This window comes from Hesperophylax consimilis, chromosome 1, assembly GCF_061612785.1.
Source record: "Hesperophylax consimilis isolate HC1 chromosome 1, BYU_Hcon_1.0, whole genome shotgun sequence".
NCBI lineage: Eukaryota > Metazoa > Arthropoda > Insecta > Trichoptera > Limnephilidae > Hesperophylax > Hesperophylax consimilis.
In genome coordinates, this window is record NC_142836.1 from 42832917 (window position 1) to 42845858 (window position 12942).

The window sequence follows — 12942 nt, forward strand, 5'->3', positions numbered from 1 at the left end:
TATTTATTATTTAATTTTAGATGCCAAACCACCAGGCGAACACATTTCAGATGTGTTCTTATTTTGTGTTACTATTAATGTAAGTATGCATACATTATTTCGTACTAATAATCATGCATGCAGGGACATTGGAGGGTCTAGAATCGTTTTAAAATAAATTTAGCTTCATTTTACAAAAAAAAATTAGAGTCCTGACGTGTGCTGCTAAGGAGGTTAAACAATCAGTTTCCTCACACAGCTGTTGGGAAAGGGTGGGTTCCCTCCAATTCTCTAAACATATTCTGAATGATTTAACAAGATGATTTTTCTCCGTGTGTGTGAAATTCTCGGGGTATATTTCTTCATGTAAATACCCCGAGAATGTAAATAACTGAAAGCTCTCAATAATCCCACTTTTGCAAAATAAAACAAATTGAAGAGTATTATTTTAACTGCGCACACTTGTTGATTTCTCTGTGAGAACACAATTCTTTCATTTATGTTAATAAAAAAGCAGTATTAATGCTTTTCAATTAGTAATCTCCAATTAAGGCGACACAATACCCTGATAACGGGGATTTGCCCCGACGCTCACATTTTAATTATTTCTGATGAGCTTATTACTAAAATCTTAAATGTTTCTAGAGGGATTCGAAGGGATGCAAGTTATTTATATTTAAGATTAATAAAAACAGGACCTTACAATTAAATATATTATGTAAAACGATAAGTACATTTTATTAAATGTAAAATGTTGTAAGATAAGCGGCAAGTACCAGATTTTATTTTTCTAGACGATGAATTAGTAACTTCCCGACGACTCCCTCACAAAAGATTAGAGATTTTATTAATGTATTCATAAGAATTAATTAAAATAAAAACACTCGCGAAAATCCAATTTCTGGCCAGATACACGAAAAACGACCGCCAGTACTTCAAAACTCTCTATTGTGCGTAGTATATTTGTGTGCGGGTTGACAAGGAGTTACTACGTATTGATTCAGACGCCGCGAAAGTTCCGGCCTGTAAGGTTGTGTCACCCGGCCGGTCGCTCCGGTCATTTCTTTTACGTATTTTTTTATTTAATCAAACGATACTTTGAAATCTATTAGTGAAATTTTCTGTTTTTTATAATTTAACTTCTTCCTCAAGTGAGTAAAGGTTTTTTTATATAAATAATAAATATAAATATAAATAATAACCAATACAAAAGAATACATTGTTAAATGCGTAAATGTGTAGGCACTTGAGAAAAAAGGTGACACTAAAGTATTGTCGTTATGTTATTATATATCATTTCTAGCCCAAGTAGACTTTTTTACTATTAATCTTTTTTTTCACGCGACGCGGCTGTCTGTCCGGTTGTCACAACCAGCGGCACAGAATGTTATAGAGTGCCCCTTCACTAGAATCGTTTTCCTAGTTTTATTTATTTACGCCCTACTGGGCTTTTACATTAATTTCTAATTATACAGTCATGTTAGTTGTAACAATGGAATATCTAATAAATTATGGTAAAATAAAAGGAGTTTTTTTACTAAGGAGTGGTATTCTCTTATATTTCAATAAAGTGTTTGTGAAGAGTTCGTTTCATTACTAATACTCCAGGGCAATTACCGATTCGCGATCGTAATTATTCCGGTAGTCCCAATTTTTTTATATGTTTTATAAACTGGTCCCCTGATGTAAAATCTGAGTTTCCGACCTTGGCACACCTGTGCTCGCGCCGCCATTTTGAAAAAAACCGGCCGAAATCGCTCCAAAATCTAGTTTTTCCAAAATATCTCATTCCCAATGCAAATTTCGGCTAAATTAGCTAAACAATTAAAGTAGAACATAAAATTACTTACTACTTTTGTGTAAACAATTTTCTTCAATCTCTAATAGGTACCGAGGTAGAAAGTCGTAAAGGTGCGTATATTTTTGAAAAAAACAAGTTTTTTGCGCGACTAGCTTTTGTTTTTTGTAAATATCTCGTTTCCAGTACAATTTTGTGAAAAAATTATTGATACTAATTTTGTAGAAAATAAAATTTCATAAAATAAATAGGTATTTAATTTATGTGTTTTAACTCTAATATGTATCCAAGCTCTTATCCACCAAAACCAGTTAAATTACCCAACAACAAATTTTTGAAATTCGAAAGTTTTTTTCCATAAAACAAAAACTCTACATCGAAAGTTTTTCTCCATACAGACAATTAGACATATGTCACCTATAAAGTACCTAAAGTCATTCGAATATTAAAAAGAGTCATTAATATTTTAAGTTTAGATTGTTAGATCATTTGTTGTAGATAGAATTGTGCAATTATCTCCCCAAGTTACTGCACTTACTTACGTTGAAATGATTTTCAAATTTAAGGTAAAATTGAACCAATTTATAATAAATCTCTTGGCTAATATATACTTACGTTTCAGTTAAATATGGGAAAACAGAAGACAAAAGGAGTTTTATCCCGAACAAAATTACGGCACCAAGGAAAATGTTTAACGGAATGGAGAAGGTACTACTTAAATACACACATAAAAATAGATCTTTGGGATACGTTTTTTACAGAACATAATTGTACAATGTCAGCTTAAATAATTTTATATATGTAGATATATACATATATACGCAGTCGATAAACTTCTGAGCATATTGAATTTGGAATATAAGAAGTAAATTAATTTTGATTTCCGGTGACATATTTTTATTTTTACCGAAATGCATTTTTTACACCAAATAAGCTCAGGAATTGTTGGTGAAAGTTTGTCGGGCATGTCTTAATACATCTCTAAATAATTAGGGAATAGAGACAGTATAAATAATTAACAATATTTCTCATTTTAGGAAAAATTCCGCAAAACTTCATCCAGATAATATTGCAAATAATAAAGAAAATACGAGTATTGTGTTAAACACTATACCGACACTCAACAAGGTAATTTTTTCACAATTTCTGTAAATATAAAGTAAATAATATTAATTTTATATGATTAAATAAGCGATCTAAAAAAATTAACAAAAACTGACATTATTTTTCAGCACGGACCAGAGATGAATGAACCTGAAAAGTTTTCACTATTTGCTGGCTCTAGTTCTTATGACACTAACGTGCATGCCGTTTCCAGCCCCTTATAGCTAGGTCTGACGCAGGCATGACGATTGTTGTCAACTGATATGTTCTCACAACAATAATTGTTGAAGAAAAATAAAATTAAGGAATGAAATTTAAAACACTTTACCTCTGTTTCAATTTTTGGCCTGGTTTTGGTGGATTAGAGCTTGGATACGTATTGGAATTAAAACACATAAATTATATACCTATTTATTTTATGAAATTTTATTTTCTACAAAATTAGTATCAATAATTTTTACACAAAATTGTACTGGAAACGAGATATTTACAAAAAATCAAAGCTAGTCGCGCAAAAAACTTGTTTTTTTCAAAAATATACGCACCTTTACGACTTTCTACCTCGGTACCTATTAGAGATTGAAGAAAATTGTTTTCACAAAAGTTGTAGGTAATTTTATGTTTTACTTTAATTATCTAGCTAATTTAGCCAAAATTTGCATTGAGAATGAGATATTTTGGAAAAACTAGATTTTGGCGCGATTACAGCCGGTTTTTTTTTAAATGGTGGCGCGAGCACAGGTGCGCCATGGTCGGAAATTCAGATTATACATCATGGGATCAGTTTATAAAACATATAAAAAAATTGGGACTACCGGAATAATTACGATCGCAACCCCCTTTTTGGCGCTATGTGTACTGGCCTATAATACGGAATCCCCAAATATATCGACAACATTCTCACATTTATAACCCAGATAACATGTAGGTACGTTTATAATCAACAAATCAATACAAAAACCGACCAATATCATATAACAACAAAGGCAAAGGCATATGGCAACAAAGAAAAAAAGAACAGGTATCCGCTAGTAAGCAGGGTGAAAAAAATCAAAGGCAGAATAAAGAACACAGAAAAAATGTGCAATTAATGCTTGCTTCTAGACTCAGCAATATACCACCTCTATCTATATTACAGCAGGTAATTTATACACTTGTATATACCCGTCTATACGTACTTATACGCTCGTGTGTATAATTCCAAAATTTGATTGAAAAGTGAATTAACATAATGTTTCTAATATTGTTTTTATTTAATCACGAAAATACTTAATATATCAATAATCCGATGCCGAAAGGACCGATTTCACCGGAGAAAAATTCTGATTTAAACATATAATTTTATTATGAACGTATTGAAGTCGTAAAAAATTTTCAAATACATATTTCCCATACATATTGTTTTCAATTATATATCCGTAATAGAAATTTTAAACCGTTAAATATTTATGTTATAAACAGAAAGCCTACCTCAAACATTAACGAATTCTTAATGTATCATGAATCTATTTTAAATAACTGTATAGATGATACCCTTATCTTTGGTGATTTCAACATTGACATTCTTCAAAAAAATAATACATCTCTTAAATACATCAACACTCATACAACTGTTTCATATGTAACACATCCTATCCTACACGAGTAACAGATACCTCTACTTCTCTAATAGACCATATCATCTCAAACAGACAAAATATTTCCTCAACTACTGCAAATATAGATGCCTACCTAAGTGATCATAACATTTTGATATTAGATTACCAAAACAGCTTGAAACATCACACTAATAATAGAATACATTCTTTTTCAAACAACACCAAAACCGATAAAAACATGTTAAAAACATATGTAGAATCCCACAACTTTCCACACGAAACCACCAGTAATGCCAATGAAATCTATAATAATTTTAATGAATACATCAAAACAGCAATAAAATCATCCCAACATAAATCTGAGTTACGCATAGGAGACCAACGGAGGGGTAATACTCCATGATTTGATGCAAAATTAAATGCACTTATCAAACAGCGCAACAATGCGTTTAAAATCTGGAAAAAAAAATCAGCAAAGTGATATATTCACAGCACTGAGAAATAAAACAAGAAATCAAGTTACCAACTATAGAAGATATGCTAAAACCAAATACTACACGACTATATTTAAAGAAAACCTGCGTTATCCGCGACAGACATGGAAAATAATAAATGCAATTCTAACAAATAGCTCGACACCCCAGAAAGATGAAATTGAATGTCTTCTCATTAAGAATGAAGAAATAACATGCCCAACACAGATAGCTTCAACTTTTAACAACTTCTTTATATCAGTTGGGGAAAACTTAGCAGCTACAATTGCATCATATCCAGATGATTCTATCACTATAAACACGGATCAAAAAGCAATCCAGTCCTTATACATGGCCAAAACAAATAAAACAGAAGTTCTCAGTATCATCTCTCAACTAAAGTCTAATGCATCTCCAGGTTTAGATGGAATTACACCAGTGTACCTGAACTTTTGCAAAGATATATTAGCTGACCACCTTGTTTTTCTTATTAATCAATCCCTGAATAGTGGAATCTTCCCAGATCAACTAAAGATAGCAAAAATAATTCCGATTTACAAAGATGATTGCAAAAAAAATCCTTCTAATTACCGTCCTATATCCATCCTCTTTGTCGTCTCTAAAGTTTTTGAAAAGGTTATTAAGCTTAGGCTCACTAAATATCTCCTATCAAACAATTTACTCGCATCCCAACAGTATGGATTCAGAAACCAATCTAACACAAAATGTGCTGCCTTCGATTTTGTATACGCCCTCCAAAAGCATATAGACCAGGGTAAGCATGCTGCAGGCTTATTTATAGATTTAAAAAAGGCTTTCGATACGGTTGACCATGGGATACTACTAAAGAAGCTAGAACACCTAGGCATAGTAGGCACTCCCCTGAAGTTACTGTGTAGCTACCTCTCTAACCGACACTGTCAGACCTTTGTTGGAAAGGGGACAAGCAGCATGGGAACGATGAAATGTGGCGTGCCTCAGGGCTCCGTACTTGGACCATTACTATTTTTAATATATATAAATGATATTGCTAAATGGGGACTTAAGGGTACAATACAACTCTATGCAGATGATACAGTGATTCTTTATCACAATAATGATTTAAACGAACTTGAAAAGGAAATGGAAAGTGATGTAGCTTGCCTGGCAAACTGGCTGCGATTAAACAAACTTAGCCTAAACATAAAAAAAACACATTACATACTGTTTGCAAATAAAAAAATGTATGTCTTAATATAAGTCTTGATAATAACCGCCTTGAAAGGGCTGATGTTACAAAATATCTTGGCCTTTTCATTGATTCACAACTCACATGGAATCACCAATTTAAACATGTTCTATCCAAAATTACTCATATAACTGGTGTTTTATATAGACTTCGCGGGTTACTTCCTCCCTCTCTATTAAAATCGATTTACCATGCTATGATTCACTCACATCTAATATATCTCGCCGGAATCTGGGGATTTGCTACAAAAAAAATGATTTCAGAAGTCCAAGTCGTCCAAAATAGAGCCCTGCGAAATATTTTCAGTTTACCTTGGGACACACATGTCAAAGACATCTACAGAAACACCCAAATACTTCATTTTAATACCATTCCCACTTTTGAAATAACGAAAACTATATTACAAGTAATTCAACACTCGGCACATTCCAACACTACACTCTATTACAATTACGACGTACACCAACACAACACAAGAAATCACAACAAACTACATATACCAAAAATCAAATCAACAAAATATGGACTAAGATCCCTGGAATACATAGCTCACACAAAATATAATCAACTACCCAACGAGATCAAATGTGCAAGTCAATGTAAAAAGACCCAAAGTAACATGCTCAAACTTCATCTTATTAATGACTATCTGAAATAATAATGTTGTGTATGTCCCATCATGTGTCCATTTAATACATACAGCTATATGTTTCATGTAATGCGTATCATTCCCGCAATGAGTTTATTAACTCCTGGGAGTACAATGCTTTATATAATATACTATATTCTGTATTGTATACTTTTAATAAAAAAAATTAAAAAAAAAAAAAAATTGACGTAAATAAAGTAAAAGTTTTGTTTACACAGGACGAGAAGAAACCCGTTATTCTGGAAGGAAGGAGAATAGAAGACATATTTTTTCTTTAACTGTATTAAATAGAATTTCGCAGCACGACTCTTTTTATGATTGTAATTATCTAACTTAGAGATAGTTGAGCGTATACTTCGAGATGACAAGTTTTGGGAAGAAAAAATGCTTATTAAATTAACTAATTTTTAAATGGATTGCATTCTTGTCGAGCTTATCGATCCTGGAGTCACAAGGTCTATGAATGTTCGTGATCCTCCACATATCTTAGATATTGTATGTAAAGAACGTCAATTTGGAAATCGTCGTTTAGATTTCGACGAAATGCTATTTATTGAATAATTATTTTCGTTTTTTATATAAAATTATTTTTACTATTTCTAACTTATATTATAATAAATGATGGCCTTTATACAAAAAAAAGTTGCATCTTATGCTTTTTACATTACATAATTATTTGTTTTATGTAACTTTTTGTAAACGATAATAATAAATATTGAAAATGACTGATATTTTATTTATCTTGTCAATATATTCAGATATAATTATGATCAGATATTATGAAAATGATTCGTGATTGAATACCGTATTGCTTTGACATCTGTCAATGAAGAACACGTCGGTTACGAGTCATAAGTTACTGCCTACCGTCTAGCAGTATGGTTACAGAAATCTGATAAGAATCATAAAATCATGAGCTCCTTCTGCAATAGGTAACGTTTCTATCGAAATTTGCCTAAAACATGCACATTCAACTTAATATTACTATTCACATAGTTTGAAAGACGCCCATTATTAAGCATTTCATGTTCAAACCTTACTCATGGGTACCATCTAGTGGATTTCATCGCTGCTCTGACTTCGAACTGTTCGTTGTGTCGGGTGTTCCCCATTGCAACGTACTTCATTCCCCTGCACCCCGAAATATTATAATATTTAATTCGAGCGGAGCGCGTGTGAAACTAATTTGCTTCGCCCACTTAAATCGCGTTCACGCCCATAACTGATATTTTTTTAGGATCTTATTTCGTCTTAATAGCTTACTTGGAACGGTGAGCGTCTGGTAAATACAGGTCAGAAATAGACTAGCAATCTCGGCTCTCAGCTATTGCACATATATTTATATCGCCGGGCAGTTTAACGGTTTTCAATTAGAAATGGCAAATTTTATTACACCTATTTCACGATATCTCCATTTCGTCCGTTTGAATCGACAAACATGTGGATTAGTCACTGCGTTATTGCATACAACTGATTAGCAGGTCGATAAGAAGTGTGAAATATTATTAAAAAAAGAATTATGTACACCGTTTTGTATAATGTTGATAGGTATCTATTTATTTAACAAACTTTAAACTACTGTGTTTATCATCTGTGTCTCACGGCGCGGCATCGAGGTTTTTAATTTGTTTTCAATGCTTGGTATTTCTCATCTATTATAATCTAACAGTCATTTTAAGTTATAAAGTTAATATCCTTATTGGGTGACCTCTTAGGTGTGGAAATTTTAACAGTAAAGTCGAATACCTTTATCTCAGTTGCAATCCATTCCTTAATGTTTATATTTCGCAAGGAGACGCTCAACATCCCTAATTCCTCGGTACTTCACCAACATTTTTTACATTGTTCGTTGTTTTATTTGCAGTAATTTGACGTTATCTCTAAAATCTTATTGAATGAGTGGTCGATTAACCTCCGAGGACCCTAAATTATTTCTCATGCCTTCATTTATGGCATGAAAACCTAGACCACAATATAAGCAGAAATGCACGATGAACACGCCTTAAAGAAATGGAATTGCCCTTGAGTGCTTACCATTCCCTCGACAAATCTGTTTACAAATAATAATCTGCATTGGAACTCGACATTGAGGTGCTCTCTGATACCTTCTGCAGAATGTGGTCAATTTTTTAGTCATTATACCCCTAGAGACCCCAGCAGCCGGTAAAAACTCGCGGTGTTCTGTGGAGTGGAAGAAAGGACGTTGCGTGAACTATCCCCTATGAGATGGTCCAATGCAATCAAAATGGTACTCCATGTATCTCCAAATGGGCCCTGCAAACATCACCCAAATGCATCATTTAGACGGGAATTAATAGTCTACCGAGCACGTGGCACCATGCGGGATCGCCACCCTCAGACATAATAGTTCATTTCTCGTGACAGCCGTTTCGCCCGTCAAATGCATTATCCAACTGTGGCTTGGCCGCGTGCAGTAGAATTATTTATTTATATAAGCCCAAATTAAGAAAATTGATATGTAATATAGTACTTATGTAATTCAGCAATTACATACATACAAAAAATAAAATTTATTTTATTTTTAGAATATTTTAATGAGTAAAACCTCAAATTTTCATATTTAATTTTTGAAGACAATAGTAGCGATTAATTATTAGACTTATCCGAATAAATATAGTGGACGAGACGCGAAAAAAATATTATCTGCAAGAACATATTAGTGCTTTACTGATTTTTGTTTTGAAATTTGTCAAATCATTCGTTATGGTTATACCCGTTTTTAACGGAAAACGAATAATTTGTACAGATTTTTCATAGATTTACAATATTTCCATTTACAAAGTTCTCTCCGTATGGTTTTCTAAATAAAGGAATAAAAGGCTTCTACAGTTTCCTTCAACATACTTAATATTTTATATTAATTCGTAGATTTATGAATTGTTTTTAATTATTTATCCGTAGATTTATATATTGTTTCCAATTATTAATCCTTAGATTTATATATTGTTTCTAATTATTAATCCATATATTTATATATTGTTTCTAATTATTAATCCGTAGATTTATATATTGTTTCTTATTATTTATCCATCGATTTATAAATATAGTTTCTAATTATTAAAACAAATCTTTGTAGTCTATTTTAAGTGCCAAGGGGGTATGGACAGTAATATAAAAATTAAAAATAAAAAATTAAAATTGCCCACTCAGCAAATTAAGTTAGTTTCCTTCTCGATGTTTGTGTATTTTGAAAATGACTCCTCAATGTTCTCAGTGTAGTCTATACAAGTCTGAAAGAACTGAATTGAAGTAATATTTTGTTATTCTCAGAAATCTGATTCTTGACCGCTGATTTCTTTCAGCTAGTTTAGTATGCGAGTAAAACATCCCCTGCCGAGGGAAATATTTTACAAGATCCGTCTGATCTTTTGGTATTTCTATGTTTATATTTCTTCATTAATGTTATTTTTATGATATTATTCCCGTTTTAAATATAAGATGGTTTGTGTCAAATTCGTTTGGTAGTCTGCATACACGGACAGATTTATTAATTCTGTTTTGACTTTCTTGACGAACGCCGATTTTTTTTTGCAAGTCTTTTGATTGTTGTAGCTAAAGAAAAATAAACATAATTGGTAGGATTAATAATTATATGGGCATAGTATTAACATGTATTTTATAAAATAACTTTTTTTAAAGATTCTTATTATTGATTTTTTTACCTCACATTTTTTTTAAATTAAAATATTTTTTTAAAGAAAATTCTGTATTTTATAAGCTATGAATGATAACCAAATTTTTAATAAAATACAAAATCCATAGGTAAAAAAGATTTTAAAAAAACGTTCGCGTTAGGTTCGACCACCTAAATAAGTGAATCAACAACCCTTTTTAAATAAATATTGGCGTTCCCCCTCCCATTTCTTTGAAGTTAGGCAATATTGACACCTTCACTGCTTCAAATGATAGGTATATTTTTGTTGTGTCTCGAAATACAAAAAAAAATCATTTCCGTTGTGTATGAACCATATATTTGGGCGAACAGCGAAATATTGAATACTAGCTGACGTGTACCCGGTGCTCGGGCCAGTTATAATTGTTGCATAGTATTTGGTTCTATTGTTTCCCGCCCGCGTTCCGCGCCTTTTACCTACATGAGTCAGTTGTATTAAAATTATCGCGCCGCCCGCAAAGTTCAACCGACCTATCGCTTCCGCATAACCTATCTTGAGGTATTAAAACCACCGCGCCGCGCTGTAAACAGCAAATGTTATACCGCAAAGAACGCCGTGAAAAAGTGCATAAAAATAGCAATATTTAACGCATTGACCATTTCGCAAATCCAATATCACTATTCCCTTTCCTGAACTCTCTTCCAATACTAACAATTACCCTACCGGTGAGCACCGTAGAGCAAAGTGGAAAGGTGCCGACAGCTTGGAGATATTGGTAAGTCAAATCAAAGAAATTTACAAATACCGCAATTACAGTCCATTCACGCCGCAACACCCGGCGTTGCTGGAGGTTATCCTTATGAGATAGACATACACTTCACATTACTTCTGTGGGCGTTTTTAAGATATACAAATCCGTAGTACATTATTTTGATGTATCTCGTGAGGTTAAGCAGGCGTTAGCAATGTAAGCGCCCGAAAATATTTTTTGAAGTGAAACTTCTTTAGGCGCGTAATGGATTTTCGGGGACGGAGTAAAACCGAGTCAGGATCGACACGAAAATGCGGGTACCCCCACCACCGCTCACCGTTCACTGTCCCTCTCTCACCATATGCGCTTGTTGAGGTGGGGGAGCCGCTCACGAACGTTCTCTCTCTTCTCTTCTTTCCTCTCTCTCAGACACCAGCGAACTGCGCCACGCCAAGCATCAGCTGCTTGGTTAGTATACTGCGTCGTGAGTGTAATACGAGTGAAATACGTAATTGATTGTGGTTCATACGGTTTGGTACAGAATTTCAGTGTTAAAAATGAGTAGTGACGAGATAGAGGTGATGAACACATCATTGTCATTGTAATTTCTTTGTAATTTTTAATTGTAATATTGTTATTTATGTAATATTGTATACTTGTGAATAAATTGAAAATTTTTGGAACTATACATTAATCGAACGTCATTCATCTATAAGAAAATATTAGAAAAAGCAAATCCATGCTTCGTCGTTGAATTATTTAACCTCTAATTTTCAAACTAACCTAAGAGAGAAAATAGAGATGATGAAATGAAAATAGAGAGAGAGGAATACTAGAAGTTTCACTTCTGTCTTGCGTAGGCTTGACACACCCACTTTTTTCGACTTGATTACAAATCATTGACTTTTCTATACGTTCTACAAATAATATTTAATAATTATTTACGTAAACCCTCAGGAAGAAATTTCTGAATGATTGTGAAAACCCTATCAAAAACCGTTGCGCGGTTCAGAAGAACTAAGTTCGTAAACAGACAGACGCGAATAGCGACTTTGATTTTATATTACTAGCAGTCGTACTAGCATGTAGCTTTACGAGATAGACATATACCACCGTGAACTTTTAAGTAGACCTCTTTAAAATATACAATTACTTATAACATTAGTTTGATGTACCTCGTAAGGTTTAGTCAGCGATAGCAATGTAAGCGTCGGAAAAAGTTTTTTTTACGACTTGATTACAAATCATCGACTTTTATCTATTTTCTACCAATATAATATTTAGTAATTATACATAAACCTTCCGGAATAAAATTTCTAAATTATATTGAAAACCTTATCAAAATTTGTTGCGCAGTTTAGAAGAACTAAGAGCACAAAACAAACAAACGTGGATAGCGACTTTGCATTACATACTATTTAAATTTTCTTTGTCATTTTTAAAATTGGAATTTTTACTCGGGAGATATTTTGATTTTGCTTTAAAACAATGTATGCAATGTAAATTAGTATTAAGGAAGTTTTTTTTGTAAATAATTTAATAAAATCTTTCTGAATGTTAATATCCTAATCCTTGGAAAATAAATATTTTTGCATCTCAAGGTTTGCGATTTGTCAACGTTTGGTTAATTTTGGCATAAGATTTACCAATCTGGTTATTTGAATTACTCCTAAACCAGAAGCTATTGTTTTGATTAAGTGCACAAAAATCACAGTAAATAGAGGTTC

At 32.7% G+C, this 12942-nt stretch overlaps 1 protein-coding gene and 1 long non-coding RNA gene across 7 annotated transcripts in view; both read left to right on the forward strand.

Annotated features, from left to right (window-relative positions):
• The window catches only part of heph (polypyrimidine tract-binding protein 1 heph), a 919983-nt gene that overhangs the window by 96167 nt on the left and 810874 nt on the right, over positions 1–12942 (forward strand). The window lies entirely within an intron of this gene.
• Positions 704–2902, forward strand: LOC149426954 (uncharacterized). The gene is made up of 3 exons (XR_016303116.1): positions 704–1130; positions 2400–2485; positions 2815–2902. It is a non-coding gene; the product is annotated as an uncharacterized LOC149426954 (long non-coding RNA).